General features: G+C 42.3%; 1 pseudogene; it reads left to right on the top strand.

Moving 5' to 3' along the window:
• Window positions 1-1,611: 1,611 nt before the first annotated feature.
• LOC121492666 lies at window positions 1,612-19,420 on the top strand (annotated as a pseudogene).
• The last annotated feature ends 1,928 nt before the right edge of the window (window positions 19,421-21,348 follow it).

Here is a 21,348-nt window from a genome sequence, read left to right as displayed (position 1 = left end):
CTGAGCCACCCAGGCATCCCTAAAGATATTATTTTTAAGTAAACTCTACGCCCAGTATGGGGCTCAAACCCACAACCTGAAGGTTAAGGTCACATGCTCTACCAACTGAGCCAGCCAGGCAACCCACATACTTTCTATTTCTGTACATTAGGAAATAGCTTTACATTACTTGTGTTGCTGGATTTTTTTTTTTTTTTAGCTTTTAATTGTGCACTTACATGTTTTAGAAAAGCTATTCATTTTTTTCCTAGTGATCAATAAAAAAGTACTAAAAATAAGAAAATATCATCATCCTTATGGGACGATTTTAGAAATTATTATGTTCTAAACTTTTCAGGGAACATTGCCATTTAGAGGATTAGTGGCAATTAGTGAAAACCATAATATGGTATACTTAATGAAACTGTCACTAATGTTCTATTTAGTTATATCTATTTTTGTGAATGAAACAAATGCTTTAAAATATTTGTCAACTTGATGACACAGGTAAGTCTGGTGAGCAGATTGGAGCAGAACACGGTGGAGCTGAGTACTAGTGATTTCTCGGTAGCCCCATCCAATGGCCTGCTCTCAGGCTTCATTTTGTTTGATCTCTTTGAAATGCCTAATTCTGCACTCCTTCCCCTGCTCTCATTATTCTCAAGTGCTGTTAAAACGCTGATTCTCTTCTCTGTGCAATAAGCCATATTCTCTGTTTGAGCCTGCTTCTCCTCGGCGCTGGCGTACACAAGACTGCGCTCCCTCTCCTCTTCACTGTAATCACAGGAGTAAAATGCATGCTGCTGGTCTCCGTTCCAAATGCCCACCCCTAAATTACCTTTCTCCAGAGGTTTGCATGAAACTCTCATACCCATCTACAGGTTCACAGCCAGGCCTCTAGAAAAGCTGGACCACAAATCAGAAAACCCAAACCCCAGATTTACTCCCTGTGTGAGCTTGAGTGTATCACCTTGCCTCTCTGAACCTCAGTTTCCAAATCTGTAAAATGGGGATTTTAAAAAAGATTCATTCATTCATTCATTCATGAGAGACACACACAGAGAGGCAGACATACCAGCAGGGAGAAGCAGGCTTCTTGCAGGGAGCCCGATGTGGGACTCGATCCTGGGTCTCCAGGATCACACCCTGGGCTGAAGGCAGCGCTAAACTGCTGAGCCACCCAGGCGTCCTGAAAATGGGGACCTCTGTCCTGCCTTGTAAGATCATACATGAGAAAACACTGTGTAAAAGAATAACTCTTCTTTATCAACATCTTACAAAAATGCTGATATTATTGAGGATATTTACACTTACTATTTTATTTGATTCTAACAAGAACTCTTTAAAGATATATTCTTATTTCACAAAATGAGAAAAATTGGGGCTTAGAATGCTTAAGTATATTGTCCAAGGCCACAAAGTTGGTCCCAAGGACAAGACTAAAACCTGTGCTTGGCTCCAAAGCCCACCCCCAAGTAACAGTGACAGAGACTGGTACTGACAATTTTAATAGAAGGATAGTGCAGGTTTATAATATTGGCCTGGGGCCTGAGGGCCACAACAGGAAAACTAGCCAGAATGAAAGAAGCTCCAGGGAATAAAAAAGGAAGGACACAAAGTCATCTTTTAGCCATGACAGGTGGAAGGGGCACAGTGACACCAGACACTGCTGCCATCTCCATAGCAGTTGCCAAAAATAGCTATTTGTTCCAGATTCAGAGTCCCAGGTGAGCATTAGATGGAGGGAGCCTGGCACATACCACCCACCCCAAGAAGAAGGAAGATGCTGTGACACGTCAGAGGCAGGGACTCTTCCATTTCTGCACACACCTCTACAGATGTGTGCACACACACATACACACACAATCCCTTTCCATTCCTTCCTCCTCAGAGGATGAAGCATTTTCTCTCTGGTCCAAGGCTAATCATTTCTGAGCCAGATAATGTCCCATTCTCTCCAGCTCTCTGAATTCAGCCTCTCCACCTCCTCTTGTTTCCAATCCCTATACAGAGGAATTCACATTCCCCGACCATCCTCAAGAGTCACATGCACGTAATGGAGCAGGTGGCTTCCACCAGAGATTGATGGTCACCAACTTTAAATGGGGCTCAGCCCTGCCTGTGAATCACACTACATTCTCTGACCAAATAATCCCTTCTTTCATTTACCAGAATGGCTATTTCAAACCTCCACACCCATCAGATCTCTGAACGATGTAAGGATACACTGCCCTCTAGGATGGAGAGAAAAATCTATTTTATCTGTCTCTGATGCAAAGGGCAAAAAATTTCACAGGCTTCAACTACTAAGTGGAACAAAATGGAGTCTGGAGCCCAGGGAACAGCAGAGGAGACCAGGGCAAGGAGGGAGCTAGATTTGCAAGTGACCATCCTAAGCTGTTTCCTCATAGGCTTAAGGATGACCCAGCTGAAAACATGCGCTTTCCCACTCTTTCTGGTACTGGTCTGAATCTATATATATGTCTTGGGTGTAAAGCAACAGAATTATATACAAATATTTACAATATTATAAAAAAGACACCATCACATATCAAATGGAAAAAGGAAGGCATATTCAAAAGCCGATGTCAGAAAGCAACCTAGGTGGCTCAGTTGGTTAAGTGCATGACTCAGGTCATGATCTCAGGAACCTGGGATCAAGCCCTCCACTGAACTCCGCCTGAGCTCAGCAGAGGCTACTTCTTCCTCTCCCTCTGCTCCTCCCTCTGCTCATGCTTTCACTCTCCCTTTCTCTCTAATTATCCCTCAAATAAATAAGTAACTTTTTAAAAAAGGTGATGTAGGAATAAATAATTAAAAATTTAGAGAAATAAAAACTACTTAGGTTTTTGCTTGAATAATACCAAAATAAGTTTAAGAGAGTTGTTGTTTTTTTTAAGATTTTATTTATTTGAGAGAGAGAGAGTGAGAGAGCACGAACAGGCGGCAGGGAGAGGGAAAAGCAGACTCCCCAAAGAGCAGGGAGCCTGACACAGGGCCTGATCTCAGGATCCTGGGATCATGATCTGAGCTGAAGCCAGATGCTCAACCAACTGAGTCACCCAAGTGTCCTGCTTGCGAGACTTTAATTATATAAATAAATAGAACAAAAAATTAAGGGGTACCTGGATGGGTCAGTTGGTTACAGCATCCAACTCTTGACCCCAGTTCAGTTTGTGATCTCAGGATCATGGGATCCAACTCCTCATGGGATCTAACTCCCTGCATCAGCTCCAAGATCAGCAAGGGGTCTGTCTGTCTGTCCCTCTACCTTTGCTCCTCACCCCACTCATGCTCTCTCTCAAATAAATAAATAAATAAATAAATAAATAAAATCTTTTTAAAAAAAAAGAAGAAAAAATTTAAAGACTACAATTGAAGAATTGAACCAAAAGATGAGCATTGTTTGACTACATAAAATGTTTTAACTCCTGTATCTAAAACTAAAGTTAGATTTGGAAAAAATTTATTTGGTATGAAAAATGCCAAGACAATAGCTTTATTGGCAAAGGATGCTGTTATGTGCTGAATTGTATCCTCCTAAATTCATATGTTGAAGCCCTAATCCCCAGGACCTCAGAATATGACTATATTAGGAGATAGGGAATTTCAAGAGGTTATTGAGTTAAAATGGGGTCATTCGGGCTGGCCCTAATCCAGTTCTAGAAGAGGAGATTAGAACTGAGAAACACAGTGGGAAGGCCACCTGAAGACACAACCGTCTACAAGCCACAAAGAGAGGCCTCAATAGAAACCAACAGTGTCAACACCCTGATTTCAGACTTCCAGCCTCCAGAATAGTCAGAAAACAGGTATCCGTTTTTAAGCCCCCCCCAATCTGTGGTAATTTTTACGTCTTCCCTAGCAAACTCATGCAGACATGTAGAGATCTTTCATAGAAGAGAATAGAGTTAATACACAAAAGAGACACCTGGGTGGCTTAGCGGTTGACCTAGTCTACTTTCGGCTCAGGGGGTGATGCCCGTCCAGGGATCAAGGCCTGCATTGCGCTCCCCGTGAGGAGCCTGCTTCTCTATTTCTTTACCTCTTTCTCTGTGTCTCTCATGAGTAAATAAATAAAGTCTTTAAAAAATGAATACACAAAAGTACTCAATGTCAGAGGGAAATCCTCACGAAAGAGATGCCTTTTGAGTTTGGTTCTAAGAAATGAAGGGGAATTGTTGACAGCCAATGGGCTTGTGATCATTTTTCAAAGTTAGTTTGCTTTGTTTTTAAAGAGAAACACTTTGTATTTTGCCAAAAATGAATAAATTTGAATCACTAAATTTTAGTAATTTTGCATGGATGAAATAAACACAGGCAAGAAACTAAATGAAGCCTTGTTCAAACAAGAGGTGCGTCGGATACAATCCGGAATCTGTCCCTATCACTTTGATAGGGTTTTGTAGTGAGCTAATCTTTGGGTAGCGGACGACAGATTCAGTGCATTGAACCTATTTGTGCTGAATCACTGTTGCTGTGGCATCTTTGTCGGGGGAGCCCTGGGTCTCAAGCCGGCTGGTGGGGATGGACGTGGTGACAGCCCTTTTGCTGCCTTCCGCATTGCCTCGAAGGCTGCAGGGGTGGGAAAAAAACAGAAGTGTCGCTTTGCTTCCCAGCGTTCCTTGCAGCTGGGGTCTAAGTACGAAATCAAGTCCACCAATAGGATGCATGCGCAGCCCTACCGCTTCTTGCTCCTGGTGTGACCTGAGTAGGTCTCCTCTCTAACTCAGGGTCCTTGTCTGCATAATGGGGGCAGTAGTAACAGCATTTACCTCGTAGGATTGTTGTGAGGACTAAGTGAATTAAGTCACATAAATTGCTTGGACTGGTACATAGTACTGGGAAGTGTTAGCTTTACTCACATTTAATAATCATTGTTGCTATTTTGAAGGTGGAAGCCAGGTAGAGGCCATCGTCCTACTGCGCGGCTGTCTTCCTCTGGCAGGTACTGTCCTGGAGTTCTGATGTCCCTCAGTAGCTTCATGGATGTCCAGAGACAGCTGGTCCTGGACCAAGGCTAGAGTCTTTGTTTGTTTGTTTTTTAAAGACTTTATTTATTTATTCATGAAAGACACAGAGAGAGGCAGAGACACAGGCAGAGGGAGAAGCAGGCTCCATGCAGGGAGCCCGATGTGGGAATCGATCCCGGGACTGCGGGATCACACCCTGAGCCGAAGGCAGATGCCCAACTGCTGAGGCACCCAGCTGACCCAAGGCTATGGTCTTTGAAAACTATGAGTCCCACTTCAGCCTCTGATTCCCTGCTGAGCCAATTCTACAATATGTTCTTGAGCTTCATCCCAGAGGTCCAGTCTAGGGCCCTTCTTTGTAGCCCCAACAATTCTGTAGGTGCTTACTTACCTTTTTGAAAATCCCTTTCTGCAAAATATACATGGAATGGCATCCGTTTCTGACAACTGAATCATGCGCGATCTACCACGTGAGCCCTTCTCAGTTTGCCTTTGCCCCAGTTACAGTTGTGAAAATAAACAAGGAAACTGGCTTAGGAAAAGTCTTCACGGATCTGTGTTAGTACTGGCAAAGTCCAGCTTTTAAAGCAAGTTTTTAATTCAGTGCTTTTCTGCTAGATCAGATTCCAAGGAAGATGGCTTGTTTAAACCAGCTAAACAAAGATGGGGTGACCACACTCCATCTTCCCATAGAGCCCCAACAGCAGAGAAAGGAGAGGAAGGGAATTTACATGTATTGGCAATCCCTCTTCATGTGTTTGGCACTCCTCTAGAGGCAAGAACCAATCTCATTCATCCTGTATTGCCAATATTGGTATAATCTATTATACGCTTATTAAATGTCTGCTAAAAGATCTGAACTGAGCTGTGGAATAGAGTATATTACAGAATTCACAAATCTCCACTGGAAAGGAAAAGTTTCTGAGGAAATCAAGGGGAAATGATGATGTGCTTATTTTTATGCAATTTTCACTCTGGTATTTTATTTTATTTTATTTTATTTTATTTTATTTTATTTTATTTTATTATTATTTATGATAGTCACAGAGAGAGAGAGAGAGGCAGAGACACAGGCAGAGGGAGAAGCAGGCTCCACACACCGGGAGCCCGATGTGGGACTCGATCCCGGGTCTCCAGGATCGCGCCCTGGGCTAAAGGCAGGAGCTAAACTGCTGCGCCACCCAGGGATCCCTCACTCTGGTATTTTAAAGTGAACTTACTGTACAGTTTTTAAATTTTCAGACAGGAAGGGAAATCCTAACAACGGTAGAACCTAATAAGAACTCTCTGGACTGTGATCTTTCTTTCATTAAGATTGTATTACTCTTTTTTTTTTTTTTTAAGATTTTATTTCTTTGTGACCCAACAAGTGGGAGAGGGCACGAGCTGGGGGGAAGGGCAGAGGGAAGTGGAGAGATAGGCTCCCCGCTGAGCAGGGAGCTGATGTTTGATTCTAGGACCCTGAGATCATGACCTGAGCAGAAGGCAGACTGGGCCACCCAGGCGCCCAAGATTTCCTTACCCTTAAACAGGCTCTTAACTATAGAGAACAAATGATGGTTATCAGAGAGGAGGTGGATGGAGGGATGGGTGAAATAGGTCCCGGGGATTAAGGAGTGCGCTTGTCATGATGAGCACTGACTATGTATAGAATTGTTGAATCACTACATTGTACACCTGACACTAACTCTGTTAACTATAGTGGAATTAAAATAAAAACAAAACAAAACAGAAAAAGATTGTATTATTCTTCTCCTGAGTAAGTTAATTTTTTAAAAAAAAGATTCAGATTCTGTACCTACTATTTAGTAAGTGGCCTTTATTTCATAATCAAAGTTCTTTGGGTTACATGTAAGAAAAACCCTTGCAAAGTAACCTAGGACGAACGGGAGGGTTTATTATTAAATGCACGGTCACTTCACAGATTCCAAGGACAGGATGTGCTGTCCTGTCCTTGGCTCACAAGGGATTGGAACCAGGAACCACAAAGCCATGAAAAATGAGCTGCCCCATCTCTCTCCATGGCTGCCTTGACCTTATCTAGCTTTACTTTATTCTGCACATCTGGTTCTCTCTCTCTCTGTAGATGGGCTCTTTGGCTCTACAGGTGGGGTGAAGTCTGGCTGCCCCACATCAATAGTTTCTGAACCCTGTTCCCGGAGCCTCCCACTTGCATGCCAGTGGGCAGTCTTCCGGATCTCTCAATTTTCCAAAAGGGATGACCAAGTTGAGATTGCGTTTCTGTCCTTGGTCAGTCAACTATGGCAGGAAACAGTGGCCATAACGTAGCACAAATTTTCTGCGCAGAATCAACTCTGTGGACAGGTGGGAGGAGCAGGTCTCAGAGGTGTGAAGAGTAGTGTGTGCATGACAATATCCCAGGGAACAAAAACTTGGTAATTTTAATGTGAAATTAACGTAATTTTAACCTCCTGTATATCAGAATATCATGACCTTCACATTTAAAAAATACTTTTTGGGGGGCATCTAGGTGGCACAGTTGGTGAGGCATCTGCCTTTGGCTCAGGTCATGATCGTAGGGTCCTGGGGTCAAGCGCCCCCACATAGGGCTCCCTGCATTGTAGGAAGCCTGCTTCTCCCTCTGCCTGCTGTTCCCCCTGCCTGTGCTCTCCCTCTCTGTCAAATAAATAAATAAATAAAATCTTTAAATAAATACCTTTTGCATATGAATATGTGTATTATACATCTGTATTATACCTCATATAGCAACTTAAAATAACCCACATTAGTTCAATGTCTTTAATATACCCCTTAACCAAGCGATATACTATGGCTACTCTAAGAATAATTCTCAAAGTAACTAGAAAGTTAGTTAATGAGATAAATAAAAATAGAATTCTAGATGTTGCTGGGTGGCTAAATCATGCTCAGGATGTGAATTAGGCAATTTGAAAGGGGGCATGTTTTTTTTTCAGGCCACCAGGGCAGCATTTAAGGAATTATTATTCTGTTAAATGAAGGTATAGGACCCTAGTGACTGAAAAATTTGAGGCTGCTTTCAAAAGCTTTAATTTGCACCATGGGGGTAAAAAGAAGAATCTGGGTGGAATAAATAGGCAGATAAATAATGCAAAAGCAAGGAGGAAGCCATATTTGAGAGACCAAATACTGATGAAAAGATTTAAAGTGTATTTTGTAGGAAGGTGACCATAGCAAATGACACAGGGCTTTGACATTGGGGTGTCAGTATCTAGGACATATGGCATATGACTTCAGAGACACATGTTTGAGCATGGGACCAAGGTCCAAACAGGGCAAATATGAGGCTCGGGTAAGGAGCAGGCTCCCCTTGGCACTTGGCTCCTGGGATCCCTGCTTTACACAGCCTGTCCTCATCACTTCATTTCTTTCATTGTCACAATATACATCATCAATACCATGATTTTAATGTCCTTATGGATGGCGTTTTGGCACACACACACACACACACACACAGAGTTATTTTCATTTTAAAAATTAGTATTCAAATTATTCAAAATCTATTTCTTAAGCTTAAGCTTCCACAGTTTTTTTTTTTAAAGATTTTATTTATTTATTCGTGAGACACAGAGAGAGAGAGAGAAAGAGGCAGAGATACAGGCAGTGGCAGAAGCAGGTTCCATGGAACCATGCAGGGAGCCTGATGTGGGACTCGATCCTGGGACTCCAGGATCACACCCTGGGCTAAAGGCAGGCACTAAACCACTGAGCCACCCAGGGATCCCAAAACCACAGTTTTAAAAAAATGTTTAACTCTCTTGATAAATCCAGACAATTTAAGCACTCACCTTAAAGAGGGATTATTAAAGTGAGTAGATTCCCTCAAGTATTTACAGCTATATTTATACATTGAACGTATTTGATTTTTCTTTCAAGTACTGCTTAGACAAACAAACCTTTCTATGCTCTTAGGTAAGTTAAAATCTAAAAGATTAAACTTATAACACTTGAACTTAAAATCATGGGCTGAATCAGTTGCTCAATTATACATTTAGTTGGGAATCACAAAGCTGAAATATTAATCTAACAGACCCAAATCTCTTAAACCCTTAAATACCAAATAGGTACAGTTTCTTTCACCTTCAAATATTCATGAATAGGTGTGATTTTCCTAAACATTCCTATACTTAACGCTTTCTGATGTTGGAAGATGCTTACTCGCCAAGGAAAAGGTTACATTGTCCCACACTTTGGGTAATTACCTTCTCACATCCTTGAAATGTTACAGAACAACCAGAAGATTCAGCCTGGACAATGAGCCTGGATTACAGACCTAAGGGTCTCCTTTTCTCACAACCCAGACCTAGGGGGAGTTCCCTTTTATAATTACTATAATTTTCTACACTACAACTTAAGGAGGAGGTGGTCAATAACAGGAATGACCTTCAGTTTTGAGACTGGCACAGTGTCTAGGACCTACGATACTTTTAGGTGCCTACAAATATACTTCCATTTTAATTTAATTTATTTATTTATTCATTAACATTTAAAAAATTTCTAGTAGGCTCCACGTACAATGTGGGGCTTGAACTCACAATCCCGACATCAAGAGCTGCATGCTCTACTGACTGAGCCAGCCAGGCACCTCTGAATTTCTTTTAAAATCAGAAGAAAAATATTAATGTAATAATAGTGAATATATAATTCCAAACCAAGCTTGGATTATATTCATCTTTACACCAATGCAGCAGTAGAATACAATTTCTAATATTTTTTCTAGGCAAAAGTGCCCCAGAGCCTCTGAAAGTCATAATGTAACCCTGACCATGGTCCACATCTGTGGATGTGAGTTTTATCAGATTCTTAAGCACTTTTTTTTAAAGATCGTTATCATTATTCATGAGAGACACAGAGAATGAGAGGCAGAAAGATAAAAAGAGAGAGAAATAGGCTCCGGGCAGGGAGCCTGATGTGGGACTGGGTCCTGGGACCTAGGATCACGCCCTGAGCCAAAGGCAGATGTTCAACTGCTGAGCCACCCAGGCGTCCCAAGGTCCTGATTCTTAATTTACAGAACTCTGACACCCCACCTAGACAGGGCCATCATGCAAATACATTTGGCATTTCTTTGGCTCTTCAGATATCTAAATATCTGAATCCACAGCACTATGTATTCTTTTTCTATTTTTACTATCTGGCATACAACCCTTACATATGGTAAAATGCTATACAATTAACTAAATTTTGGACAGTCATTTCATAAAGGAAGCTATTCAAATGGCAAATAAGCATATAAAAAACACCATTAGTCATCAGAGAAATGAACATTAAAACCACAATGAGACAGGATTATATGCCCTGTCCTGTCCGGGTACATACAGCTACCATTTTTAAAACTGACAATGCTTACTTAATGTTGGTGGGGATGTAGAATTACTAGAACTCTCATACATTGTCCATGGGAATGTGAAATGGTACAATCACTCGGGAATAACTTTTGGTGATTTCATAACGACCCTATGACCCAATAATTTCACTCCTAGCTATTCACCCTAGAGAAATTAAAATACATGTCCACAAAAAGACAGAGGTGAGGGTATTCTTAGCAGCTTTATTCATTATTTTAAAGATTTTATTTATTTATTTATTAATGGCACACACACACACACACACACACAGAGGCAGAGACACAGGCAGAGGGAGAAGCAGGCTCCATGCAAGGAGCCGGACGCGGGACTCGATTCCAGGGCTCCAGGATCACCCCCCTGGGCTGAAGGCGGCGCTGAACCACTGAGCCACCCAGGCTGTCCTAGCTGCTTTATTCATATTAACCCGAAACTGGCAACAAGCCCAAATGCCCATCCATAGGAAAATGATATAATCATACAATAGAAACTGCTTAGGGGGAAAAAAGAAAAAATGAACTTTGATATGTGCGACAGCCTCACTAATTTCCAAGTTTCTCTCTTCCTCTCCCTCTGCCTCCTCCCCCGTATTCTGTTTCTCTCTGCCTCTCTCTCTTTCTCTCTCATAAATAAATAAGTAAATCTTTTTTAAAAAAGATCATGGGCAAAGAATTTAAACAGACATTTCTCCAGAGAAAATATAAAATGGCCAATAAGAACATGAAGAAAAAAAAAAAAAGAACATGAAGAGATGCTCAGCATCATTTGTCATTAGGGAAATGCAAATCAGAACCACAGGAAAATATCACTCCACACCTACAAGACTATATTCAACAAGTGTCCAAAAGATGTGGAATCTGGTGGGAATGTAATATTCAACATTGGAGTTATCATATGATTCATCAATTTTACTCCACTCCCAAGAATTGAAAACATATATCCCCACAAAAATTTGCATATGTGTTCACAAAAACATTATATATAATAACTAAAAAATGGAACAACACAAATGTCTGTCAACTGTTAAAGAGACAAATACATGCGATATGTCCATACAGTAGAATATTATTCGGCCATGAAAAGGAGTAAAGTACTGACTCATTCTACAACATGGAAGAACCTTGAAGACACTGTGTTAAGTAAAAGAAGCCAGACACAAAAGGTGATATTGTATGATTCCAGTGTATGAAATGTCTAAAATGGTCAAATCCATGGAGACAGAAAGTAGATGGCAATTTAGAGTTGACTGCTGACTGGGGTAATGAAAATGTTCTGGAACTAATGTTGATGGTTGCACAATCTTGTGAAGATACCAAAAACTATTAAATCATGCACTTTAAAAAGGGGAGTTTTGGGCAGGACCACAGCACACCTGCTGCCCTGCCCGGCCCCCAGTGGCCCTGCTGGGTGTCCCAGGTCCAGGCTCCCAGGACCCAGGATGGCCCAACCTCTGGGGGCGCTGCTTCCGTCCCCTGACCTGTTTTGCCAGCGCACCAGGTGGTTTTGGCCTCAGCAGGGCCAATAAACGTGCTCCCAGGTCAAAATAAATAAATAAATAAATAAATAAATAAATAAATAAATAAATGGGGGAGTTTATAATATGAGAATTATACCTCAATAAAAAATAAGATGGATTGATAGAGGGATGGTTGGATGGACATAACATAGCAAAATGTTAATTGCAGCATTTAGATGGTGGTTATATGGGTGTTCACTGTATAATTCTTCCAACTTTTTTGTGTCTGCAAATGTTATAATACAATGATGGAAAAATCATGAGTAGTTAACAACTTTTAAGATTATTCTATCAACATGTAATAAAGACCTTTTTTAGAAAAATAAAAAGCAGGGGCACCTGGGTGACTCAGTTGGCTAAACATCTGCCTTTGGCTCAGGTCATGATTCAGGGTTCTGGGATCCAGCCCTGTGTCAGGCTTCCTGCTCAGTGACAAGCCTGCTTCTCCCTCTCCCTCTGCAGCTCCCTCTCTGCTGGTGCTCTCTCCTTGCTCTCTCTCAAATAAATTAATAAATAAAATCTTTAAAAAAAATAAAGATGAGTACAAGGTTGGGAAACTGCACTATGATGAAATGTTACCTCTCAGGCACCTCATACAATCTCCTTTATGGATTTGGTTTTCAGCTTTTGGAAAGCTTTTTTTTTCTTTCCTTGCTTTTCAACCCCACTCCCCAAGCTCCTTAATGAGCCTAGCTGGCTACTTGTTCAAAAGACAAGACTAGAAAGAAGAAAAGAACAATGAGAGGTTGGTAAAAGGATGCAACTTTTCAACTATAAGATGAATACAGTCTGAGGATCTTATGTGAAACATGGTGACTATAGTCAATAATGCTGTATTGTATAATTGAAATTTGCATAGAGATTAGTCTTTAAATGTTCACACACACAAAGATAAATATGTGAGGTAATGGATGTGTTAGTTAACTAGATGGGGGAGTTTTGTCACATTGTACACTTTAAATATCTTACAATTTTATTTATCACTATACTTCAATCATACTGAAATTTAAAAAAAAATTCAAGGACACAGAGCAATATCTATGAAACAATGTTTCTTAAAATGTGGTCCATAATCCATGAAAAGCCCAGGCACCTTTGTAAGGTCAAAACTCTTTCCATAATAATACATAATAATTTCCATTTTCATTCTCGCGTAAGAGTATACGGTAGTTTTCTAGAAGCTACTTACATAATGTCATAATGGACTGATTACAGAAGTTGGTATAAGAATCCAGCTTTTTTCTATTAAGTTAGATATGAAAGAGATTTACAGAAATGTAAAACTATGCCACCTTTCACACTAATTTTCTTCTTTTAGAAAATATAGCTAAGGTGCCTGAGTGGCTCAGTAAGTTGGGCTTCCCAATCTTGATTTTGGTTTGGGTCATGATCTCAGGGTCGTGAGATCAAGCCCCACGTCAGGCTCTACCCTGGATGTGGAGCCTGCTCAGTATCCTACCTCCTTCTCCCCTACCTGCTTACTCTCTTTTCTCTAAAAATAAAAAAAAAAGAGAGGAAAATATAGCTATTTCTCATTAAAATGGTATTTTATATTAATATGAAATGAGTGCATTATAGTTATTTTTAAATGAATTAATAAATTTTTTAATTTATCAGGTTTTTAAAAGATTTTATTTATTTGAGAGAGAGTGTGCAGGAGCAGGGGGAGGGGCAGAGGGACAAGCAGACTCTTTATTGAGCACAGAGCCCACAGCAGAATTTGATCCCAGGACCCTGAGATCATAACCTGAGCTGAAGGCAGACACTTAACTGAGCCACCCAGGTGCCCTAATTTATCAGTTTTAATTTAGTACACTAAATATCACAGATATAATGCACAAAAAATTCTTTGGGAGTCTCAGTAATTTTTAACTTCATTAAGGTGTCCTGAGACCAAAAACTTTAAGAGAGACTGCCAAACTTTTATTGTGCCATATGTCTAAATGGTGGATAACTCTGCAGCCATTGATATGGTACATGAAAACATATTTACTAAATGAAAAGATATCCTCTTTATTATTAAGTGAGTATGATCCCCTATTTAATTAAAATTGTGTGTGTATGGGAGGGTGTGTGTATCCATAGGAAAAATGTATGGAAAGATACATACCAATTAATGCTAATTATTTCTAGGTTGTAAGATTATGGAGATATTTATTTTCTTCTGTGTTCCTTTTTTATATGTACTAGCTAGAAAAATTTTTATTGTATTAAAAAAACACATAAAATTCACCATTTCAACTGTCTTTAAGTGTACAGTCCAGTAGTGCTAAGTATATTCACATTATGCTAACCAGATCTCCAGAACTTTTTCATCTTGTAGGTCTGAACCTCACCCATTAAACTACTCCCATTCTCCACTTCTTCCAGCCCCTGACAACTGCCATTCTACTTCTCGTCTCTATAAATCTGACTAATGTAGGAACCTCATATAAGTGGGGGGTTCACTTTTCTTGCAAGGTTCCTCTATACTGTAGCATGTGACAGGATTTCCTTCCTTTTTAAGACTCAGTAATATTCCATTGCTAGGACATACTTCCTTGCTCATGTTATATTCATCCATCCAATGTAAATTTGATTTGCTTCTAGATATACTACTTTTGAACAAAGAACACAGATTCAGTTTATAAACAGAAATAAGACAAAGCCATTTCCATTTTGGGAAAAGACAACACATGCTTCCTCATGACACACAGGTAACAGAGATGCCACAAGCATTCCAGACCTATTGCCCTGCTGCAATAATTGTTTACTCACGGGCGATCTTACTTCGCCCCTACCCATACCCACCTTCCTCCTCTTGCTGAGTTTATTTTGAAGCAAATCCCAAAAACTGTATCAGTGAGTTCACAAACACTTCAGTCTGTAGCACTAAAAGATAAGGAATCTTGAAAAATAGCCACAATCCCACCTTAAGAAAATTAACAATAACTGGTTTGATACCATTTACTATCTAGTCCATGTTTCCCCAATTTCTTCATAATTTTTAAAATAAAGTTTATTTGTCCAAGTTGGAATTATAATAAGATTATTTCTAGCATTTTTGAATAGGCTCTTTAATATGAGTTTTTCCTTCAGAAGTAAATGCATATTTGGGCTGCTTACATCTGAAGAATATCAGATCAAGGATAAAGATTTGTCTCTAGGGATCCCTGGGTGGCGCAGCAGTTTAGCACCTGCCTTTGGCCCAGGGCGCGATCCTGGAGACCCGGGATCAAATCCCACGTTGGGCTCCCGGTGCATGGAGCCTGCTTCTCCCTCTGCCTGTGTCTCTGCCTCTCTCTGTGTGTGTGTGTGACTATCATAAAAAAAAAACAAAAAAGATTTGTCTCTATCAGCACACCTAATCATTTCCCTACCTGCTCACAAATGAAGGGACTTAATGAGAACCACGTTTCTCACCCACAGTATTTTCCATTTTATATTCATCTTATGAACTAATGATAAAGGCTAATGCAATATTTAAATAATCGCACAATCATGCCTGAACCAACTATTCAATAAAAGTTATAGAAGCAATTGCCTACCTTAACTCATTGACCACTCAACATGCACTTCGGCTGCAGTCTGGGTGCTAAGAGTAGCCATTATAAGGCCTCAATCACTCCCACTAAATCTCTTCCACTGCAAGGACTACTTCCTACATACCCCACCTTCCATATTAACTCCTTATCTAGAGCCAACAAAGCAGGAAGTACTTTCATCCCACTTCATAGCTCTTCTTTCTTTTTTTTTAAGTTTTAATTTTAATCCCAATACAGCTAACATACAGTATTATATTAGTTTCAGGTGTACGATATAGTGATTCAACAATCCTACACATTACTCAGTGCTCATCAAGATTCATGTATTCTTAATCCCCATATCTATTTCACCCATCCCCCTACCACCTCCCCTTTGGTCCCATGTGTTTATTCTCATGTTATTTATATATATATATATATATATATACATATATATATATATATATACACACACATATATATATAACACATCTTCTTTATCCATTTGTCTGTCAAAGAACACTTAGGCTGCTTCCATTATTTGGTTATTTGAAATAATGCAGCAGTAAATATAGGAGTGCACGCATCCTTCTGAATTAATGTTTTTGTATTCTTTAGGTAAATACCCAGTACATAGCACTTATTTCTTAAGAGAGCCCAAAACTACCTGATTCCTGGTCAAAAGTCAAGAACAGAGTAGAGTCTTGCCTACATATATATTTTATAATATGTGTAATAATGTAATACATAATGTGTATATGTAACACATAATATTAAGATAGGACTCCTCCTCCCTATTCTCCTCACCACAACCACTTCCTTATTTCCAGTGCATTTCCTGGAACTCTTTCTCTATGTTTATATTATTGGAGCCTGAGGGTAACCATAAATAATATCTCACTTAATTCACCTTATTATGCCTTTATGTCATAAGTATAATTATTAGGGTCTCCAAGGCTTTCATCATCCCAGAGAAGGTGACCAAAAATTAGGCAGTCAGTTCTCCTCTGGGGACTTTGGATAATCCTTCCGGCTACACCATAATAACCCACCTGGTTATTGTATGTGTGTGTGACCACTGGAACTTTTGAGTCATTCTAGGGACATTTCCTGCTTTCTCTGATATCCTCTGGCTTACTTACTGGCTCCAAGTAGCCACTTTCCTACAGACACAGAGAAATACGTATTTACAGGGCATATATAAAAATCAACTTTTTAAAAAAAAAGATTTTATTTATTTATTCATGAGAGACACACAGAGAGAGAGGCAGAGACACAGGCAGAGGGAGAAGCAGGCCCCATGCAGGGAGCCCGACGTGGGACTCAATCCTGGGTCTCCAGGATCAGGCCCTGGGCGGAAGACAGCGCTAAACTGGTGCGCCACCGGGGCTGCCCTTAAAAATCAACTTTTAAAAAATATTTTGTTTATTTATCTGAGAGAGAAAGAGAGAGCAGGACCAGGGAGCAGGGACAGAGGGAGAAGGAGAAGCAGACTCCCCGATGAGCGGGGAGACTGACTCGGGGCCTGCTTCTTTAGATCACTGCTTAACCGACTGAGCCAGGCAGGCACCCCATAAATTTTTTTTTCTTAAGATTTATTGATTTGAGAGAGAGAGAGAGAGAGAATGTGAGTGGGTGGAGGGGCAGAGGGAGAGGGAGAAAAGCAGACCCCACACTGAGCCTGGACTCCAAAGTGGGGCTCAATGCCTCCACCCTGAGATCATAACCTGAGCCAAAATCAAGAGTCAGTGGCTTTAACTGACTGAGCCACCCAGGTGTCCCTAGACATAAACTTAATAGCAGAGAATGTAGGTTTATTGCTGCTTAGCTGAATGCTTGGTACATGGTAAGCATCCAATAAATATTTAAATGAGTAGACGAACAAATATGTGAGAGCACCTTGAAGAACAGCATGCACTCAATACATGTTAACATCCCTATTTCCAAATTCTAGCACATATTTGCTTTTAGTTTCTCCTTGTTTTAGAGTATAGCTTGAGAACCAAAAAATATAAACTAAAATTTAAATTTAGTAAGTCTAACCCAATATCTTTAAACAATATAGTTTATGTGAACTATTTACACAGCCTAGAAGGAACAAAAAATGCTTAAGAAATTACCACCCCCAAGGGAGTTCTACATCAAGAAAATCTTTATTTTCTATACAGTTGAGTATAAAGATTATTCTTTTCTTTTTTTAATTTAAATTCAATTAGCCAACATATAGTAGTACATCATTAGTTTCAGGTGTAGAGTTCAATAATTTATCAGTTGCATGTACCACCAGTGCTCATCACATCACATACCCTCCTTAATACCCGTCACTCAGTTACCCCAACCTTCCACCCACCTCCCCTCTAGCAAGAGTCTCTCGTGGTTTGTCTCCCTCTCTGATTTCTTCCCATTCAGTTTTCCCTCCCTTCCCCTATGAAGATTATTATTTCTGAAGATGCAATGAAATCAGCCTGTTGTCTTACAGGTGTTTCTAGTAGCTCACCGGGTAAACCTTGTGTAAGTCCCTAAAAACCCAATGCCATTGGAGAAAATCAGTCCAGAGGCCGTATAGAAACCACGTTATATAGTCGGAGGGCGGCGGACTGGCCGGCGGGCCGCTGGCTGCGGTGCAGGGGCCACCGCGGCCCGAGCCGCCCCGTCCTCGCCCTCCTGCCCTGGCTGCGGCCCCGCGGGTCCCGGCGCCCACTCCCCGGGACATGGGGAGGCTGGCGCACGACCTCCTGCCTCCCCCCCCGCCCCCGAGGTCTGCAGCCTCCTGAACCCAGCAGCCACCTACGCCAACAACCAGGTAAGCCTGCGGGACGTGCAAGTCTACGGCTTCGACTAGGACTAGACGCGGGCCCAGCACGCAGACGCGCTGCGCCCCAGATCCTCAGGGCTGCCCGTGCCCGCTGCGGGCGCACTGCCAGTACCCAGAGGGGGTCCGCAAGGATGACTACGACCCCAGCTCTGCCGAGGCCTCCACTACCACATTCACAAGAGCCTCCTGCTGAAGACTCATGCCTTCCCCTGCGTGCAGCTGGGGACGCCTCCAGGGGCCTCCAGCCTGCGCCCGATGAGGAGGTGGGCGGTTTATAGGGGGCACCCGGCACACCCCTCGGTACCAGTGAGCGGCTTCTACGGCAAGGGTCCCTCCATCAGGCAGTTCGTGGACACCTCGCTGCGGCTGCGGGGATGGCGCTGCTGTCCTGCGTGGTAGGCGCTTTCGGGGGCACGGCCTGCAGTTCGACCAAGCGCATCCCTACAGGGACCAGCCGGATGCCGTTCGAGACGGGCACGTGAGGGGCCTCGAGTACCAGTGGGCTGGACGGGATACGGAGGGGCGAGACCTTCGCTGGCCTGAGCCGCCTGGTGGCACGCGGGAAACGCCCTTCCAGCGTCGGGGACCAGGGGCCGAGGCACATGGCGGGTCCCGACTGGCGTCAGCTCCTCGACGCGGGCACCGTCCAGGCTGGCACACCCAGCTCCCTCACCCACCGGCGCAAGCCTTTCCGAAAGCTCCCTGCACTGGGGCCGCAGCCCCCGCCCGAGAAGGGAAAACCTGCGGGCAGGGAAGCCTGCAGCACCGCCTGCGCCTGACGCGACGGCGGGGACCCCGCGTGCCCTGCCCCCGAGACCCCCTGTACAGGGACCTGGCGGACTCCTGCTGCGGCACGGCTGGCCACTGGCCACCGGGTGCCCCCCCCCCCCCCCAGCTGCAGCGCGAGGGCCGCATCACCAACACGGCGGTGCGTGCGCTCCCCGGGCTGCGGGAGCGCTCGCAGACCTGCCGGGAGGCCGAGTCGGGCAGGCGCCGGCGCCTGGGTGAAGGAGCGGCAGGAGCCGAGGCCATCCCAGCGCCTGTGCAACGCTCCGTTTGGGGGCATCTCCCGCACCTTCCACACCCCGCTGACTTCTCCCGGCGCCCTGTGCGCTTCTCTGACCTCCACACGGCCTCCCTGCGCCGTCCGCTCAACTACGCGGTACGCTTCACCTTTACCTGTCCCACGCCGCCCGGCCCTGCAGCGTGAGGCGCCGCTCCGGATGGACCAGCTCTGCGCGGGCTGCATGAACACGCCCTTCCTTGGCGACATGGCCCACATCCGCTGAGGGCACCTTTATTGTCCACAGCAGGTCCCAACCCCTCCTGTCCCACCCACACTGGGCTCCAGTCCAGGGCGGGCAATAAAAGTGGTCTCCTAGAAAGAAAGAAAAGAAAAGAAAAGAAAAGAAAAGAAAGAAAGAAAGAAAGAAAGAAAGAAAGAAAGAAAGAAAGAAAGAAAGAAAGAAAGAAAGAAAGAAAGAAAAAGAAAGAAAGAAAGAAAGAAAGAAAGAGGAAGGAAGGAAGAAAGAGAAAGAAAGAAAGAAAAAAGAAAGAGAAAGAAAGAAACCACTTCATAATTATTAAAGGATCCATATGAACTGTCCTAGTTCATTCTAAGATTTTTATTTCTTTTTTAAAAAGATTTTATTTATTTGATGGGGGAGGGGCAGGAGAGAATCATTTTTTAAAAATTTATTTATTCAATTCGTTAATATATAATGTATTATTGGTTTCGGAAGTAGACTTCAGTGATTCATCAGTCTCATGTAACGCCCAGTGCTCATTACATCACATGCCCTCCTTAATGTCCATCATTACAGGCCAGTTACCCTGTCCCCTCACTCTCCTCCCTTCAGCAGCCCTCAATTTGTTTTCTATGATTAAGAGTCTCATGGTTTGCCTCCTCTGATTTCATCTTGTTTCATTTTTCCTCTCTTTCCCTATAATCCTGTTTTGTTTCTTAAATTCCACATATGAGTGAAATCATATAATTCTTTCTCTGTTTGACTTATTTCTCTTAGCATAATATCTTCTAGTTCCATCCACATCATTGCAAATGGCATGATTTCATTTTTTGATGGCTGAGTAGTATTCCGTTGTATATATGCATGTACATACCGCATCTTTATCCATTCATTTATCAATGAACATCTGGGCTCTTTCCATAGTTTGGCTATTGTGGACATTACTGCAATAAACATTGGGGGGCAGGTGCCCCTTCAGATCACTACATTTGTATTTATGTTAGAGAGAGAGAGACAGAGAGGAAGAGCACAAGCTGGAGGGGTAAAGCAAGAGAGAGAGAGAGAGAGAGAGAGAATCTCAAGAAGACTCTGTGCTGAGTGTGGAGCCCGACATGGACTTGATCTCATGATTGTGAAATCATGAACTGAGCCAAAAACCAAGAGTCAGATACTTAACTGACTGTGCCTCCCAGGTGCTCCCTGAGAGAATCTTAAGCAGACTTCATGCCCAGTGTGGAGCCTGATACAGGGCTTGATCCACCACCCTGAGAACATGACCTGAGCCAAAATCAAGTCTGACATTTGACCGACTGAGCCACCCAAGCCCCCCTGAAGATGTTTATTTCTAATTCATTTTCGTCACATAATTTGTGAGTTACCAAATCTGTGTGACATATATTTTATAAGATTATTGTGAAGATTAAATGAAGTACCACTACTAATAAAAACATATCTGTTGAACATCTACTTCATATTGCATATGGAGATGTGTTACATATATTAAGTAAATTCTCAATAAAAGCATTATGAAATATGCATTATTATTCTCACTTTACAGACAGGAAGTGGGGGCTCTGGGAGGTGGAAAAAGTGGCCAAGTTTCCACAACCTTTCGAGATATGGGACTAGGATGCATGTAAAAGGGCTCTAGCTAGGATGTACATAAGCTGGAACTTGCTATAAAAAAATATAAGGTGTCTAATTACAAAGTGTCTCTGAAAGGATAATTTCTATTAATATCACTGCATATCCCTCCCTCCTTGGTGTCCATATTGTCCTCTTCTCTGGCATAATGGATCAAACCAACTTAGACCCAGAAGCCAGCAACTCAACTGCTCTCAACCACAGATCATCACATGTGCAAGTTGCTTTTCTTCACTTCCTCATTTATGCTTTCTCAGTTTCCATATTAGTAACTTGTATGTGGACTGCATCGACCCACTTCTCAGGATGTCACGAAGACTCACTGT

The sequence above is a fragment of the Vulpes lagopus genome, chromosome 6 (assembly GCF_018345385.1).
Source record: "Vulpes lagopus strain Blue_001 chromosome 6, ASM1834538v1, whole genome shotgun sequence".
Lineage (NCBI taxonomy): Eukaryota > Metazoa > Chordata > Mammalia > Carnivora > Canidae > Vulpes > Vulpes lagopus.
Note: the sequence above shows the minus strand (reverse complement) of the source record. Positions and strands in the feature narration are given on the sequence as shown.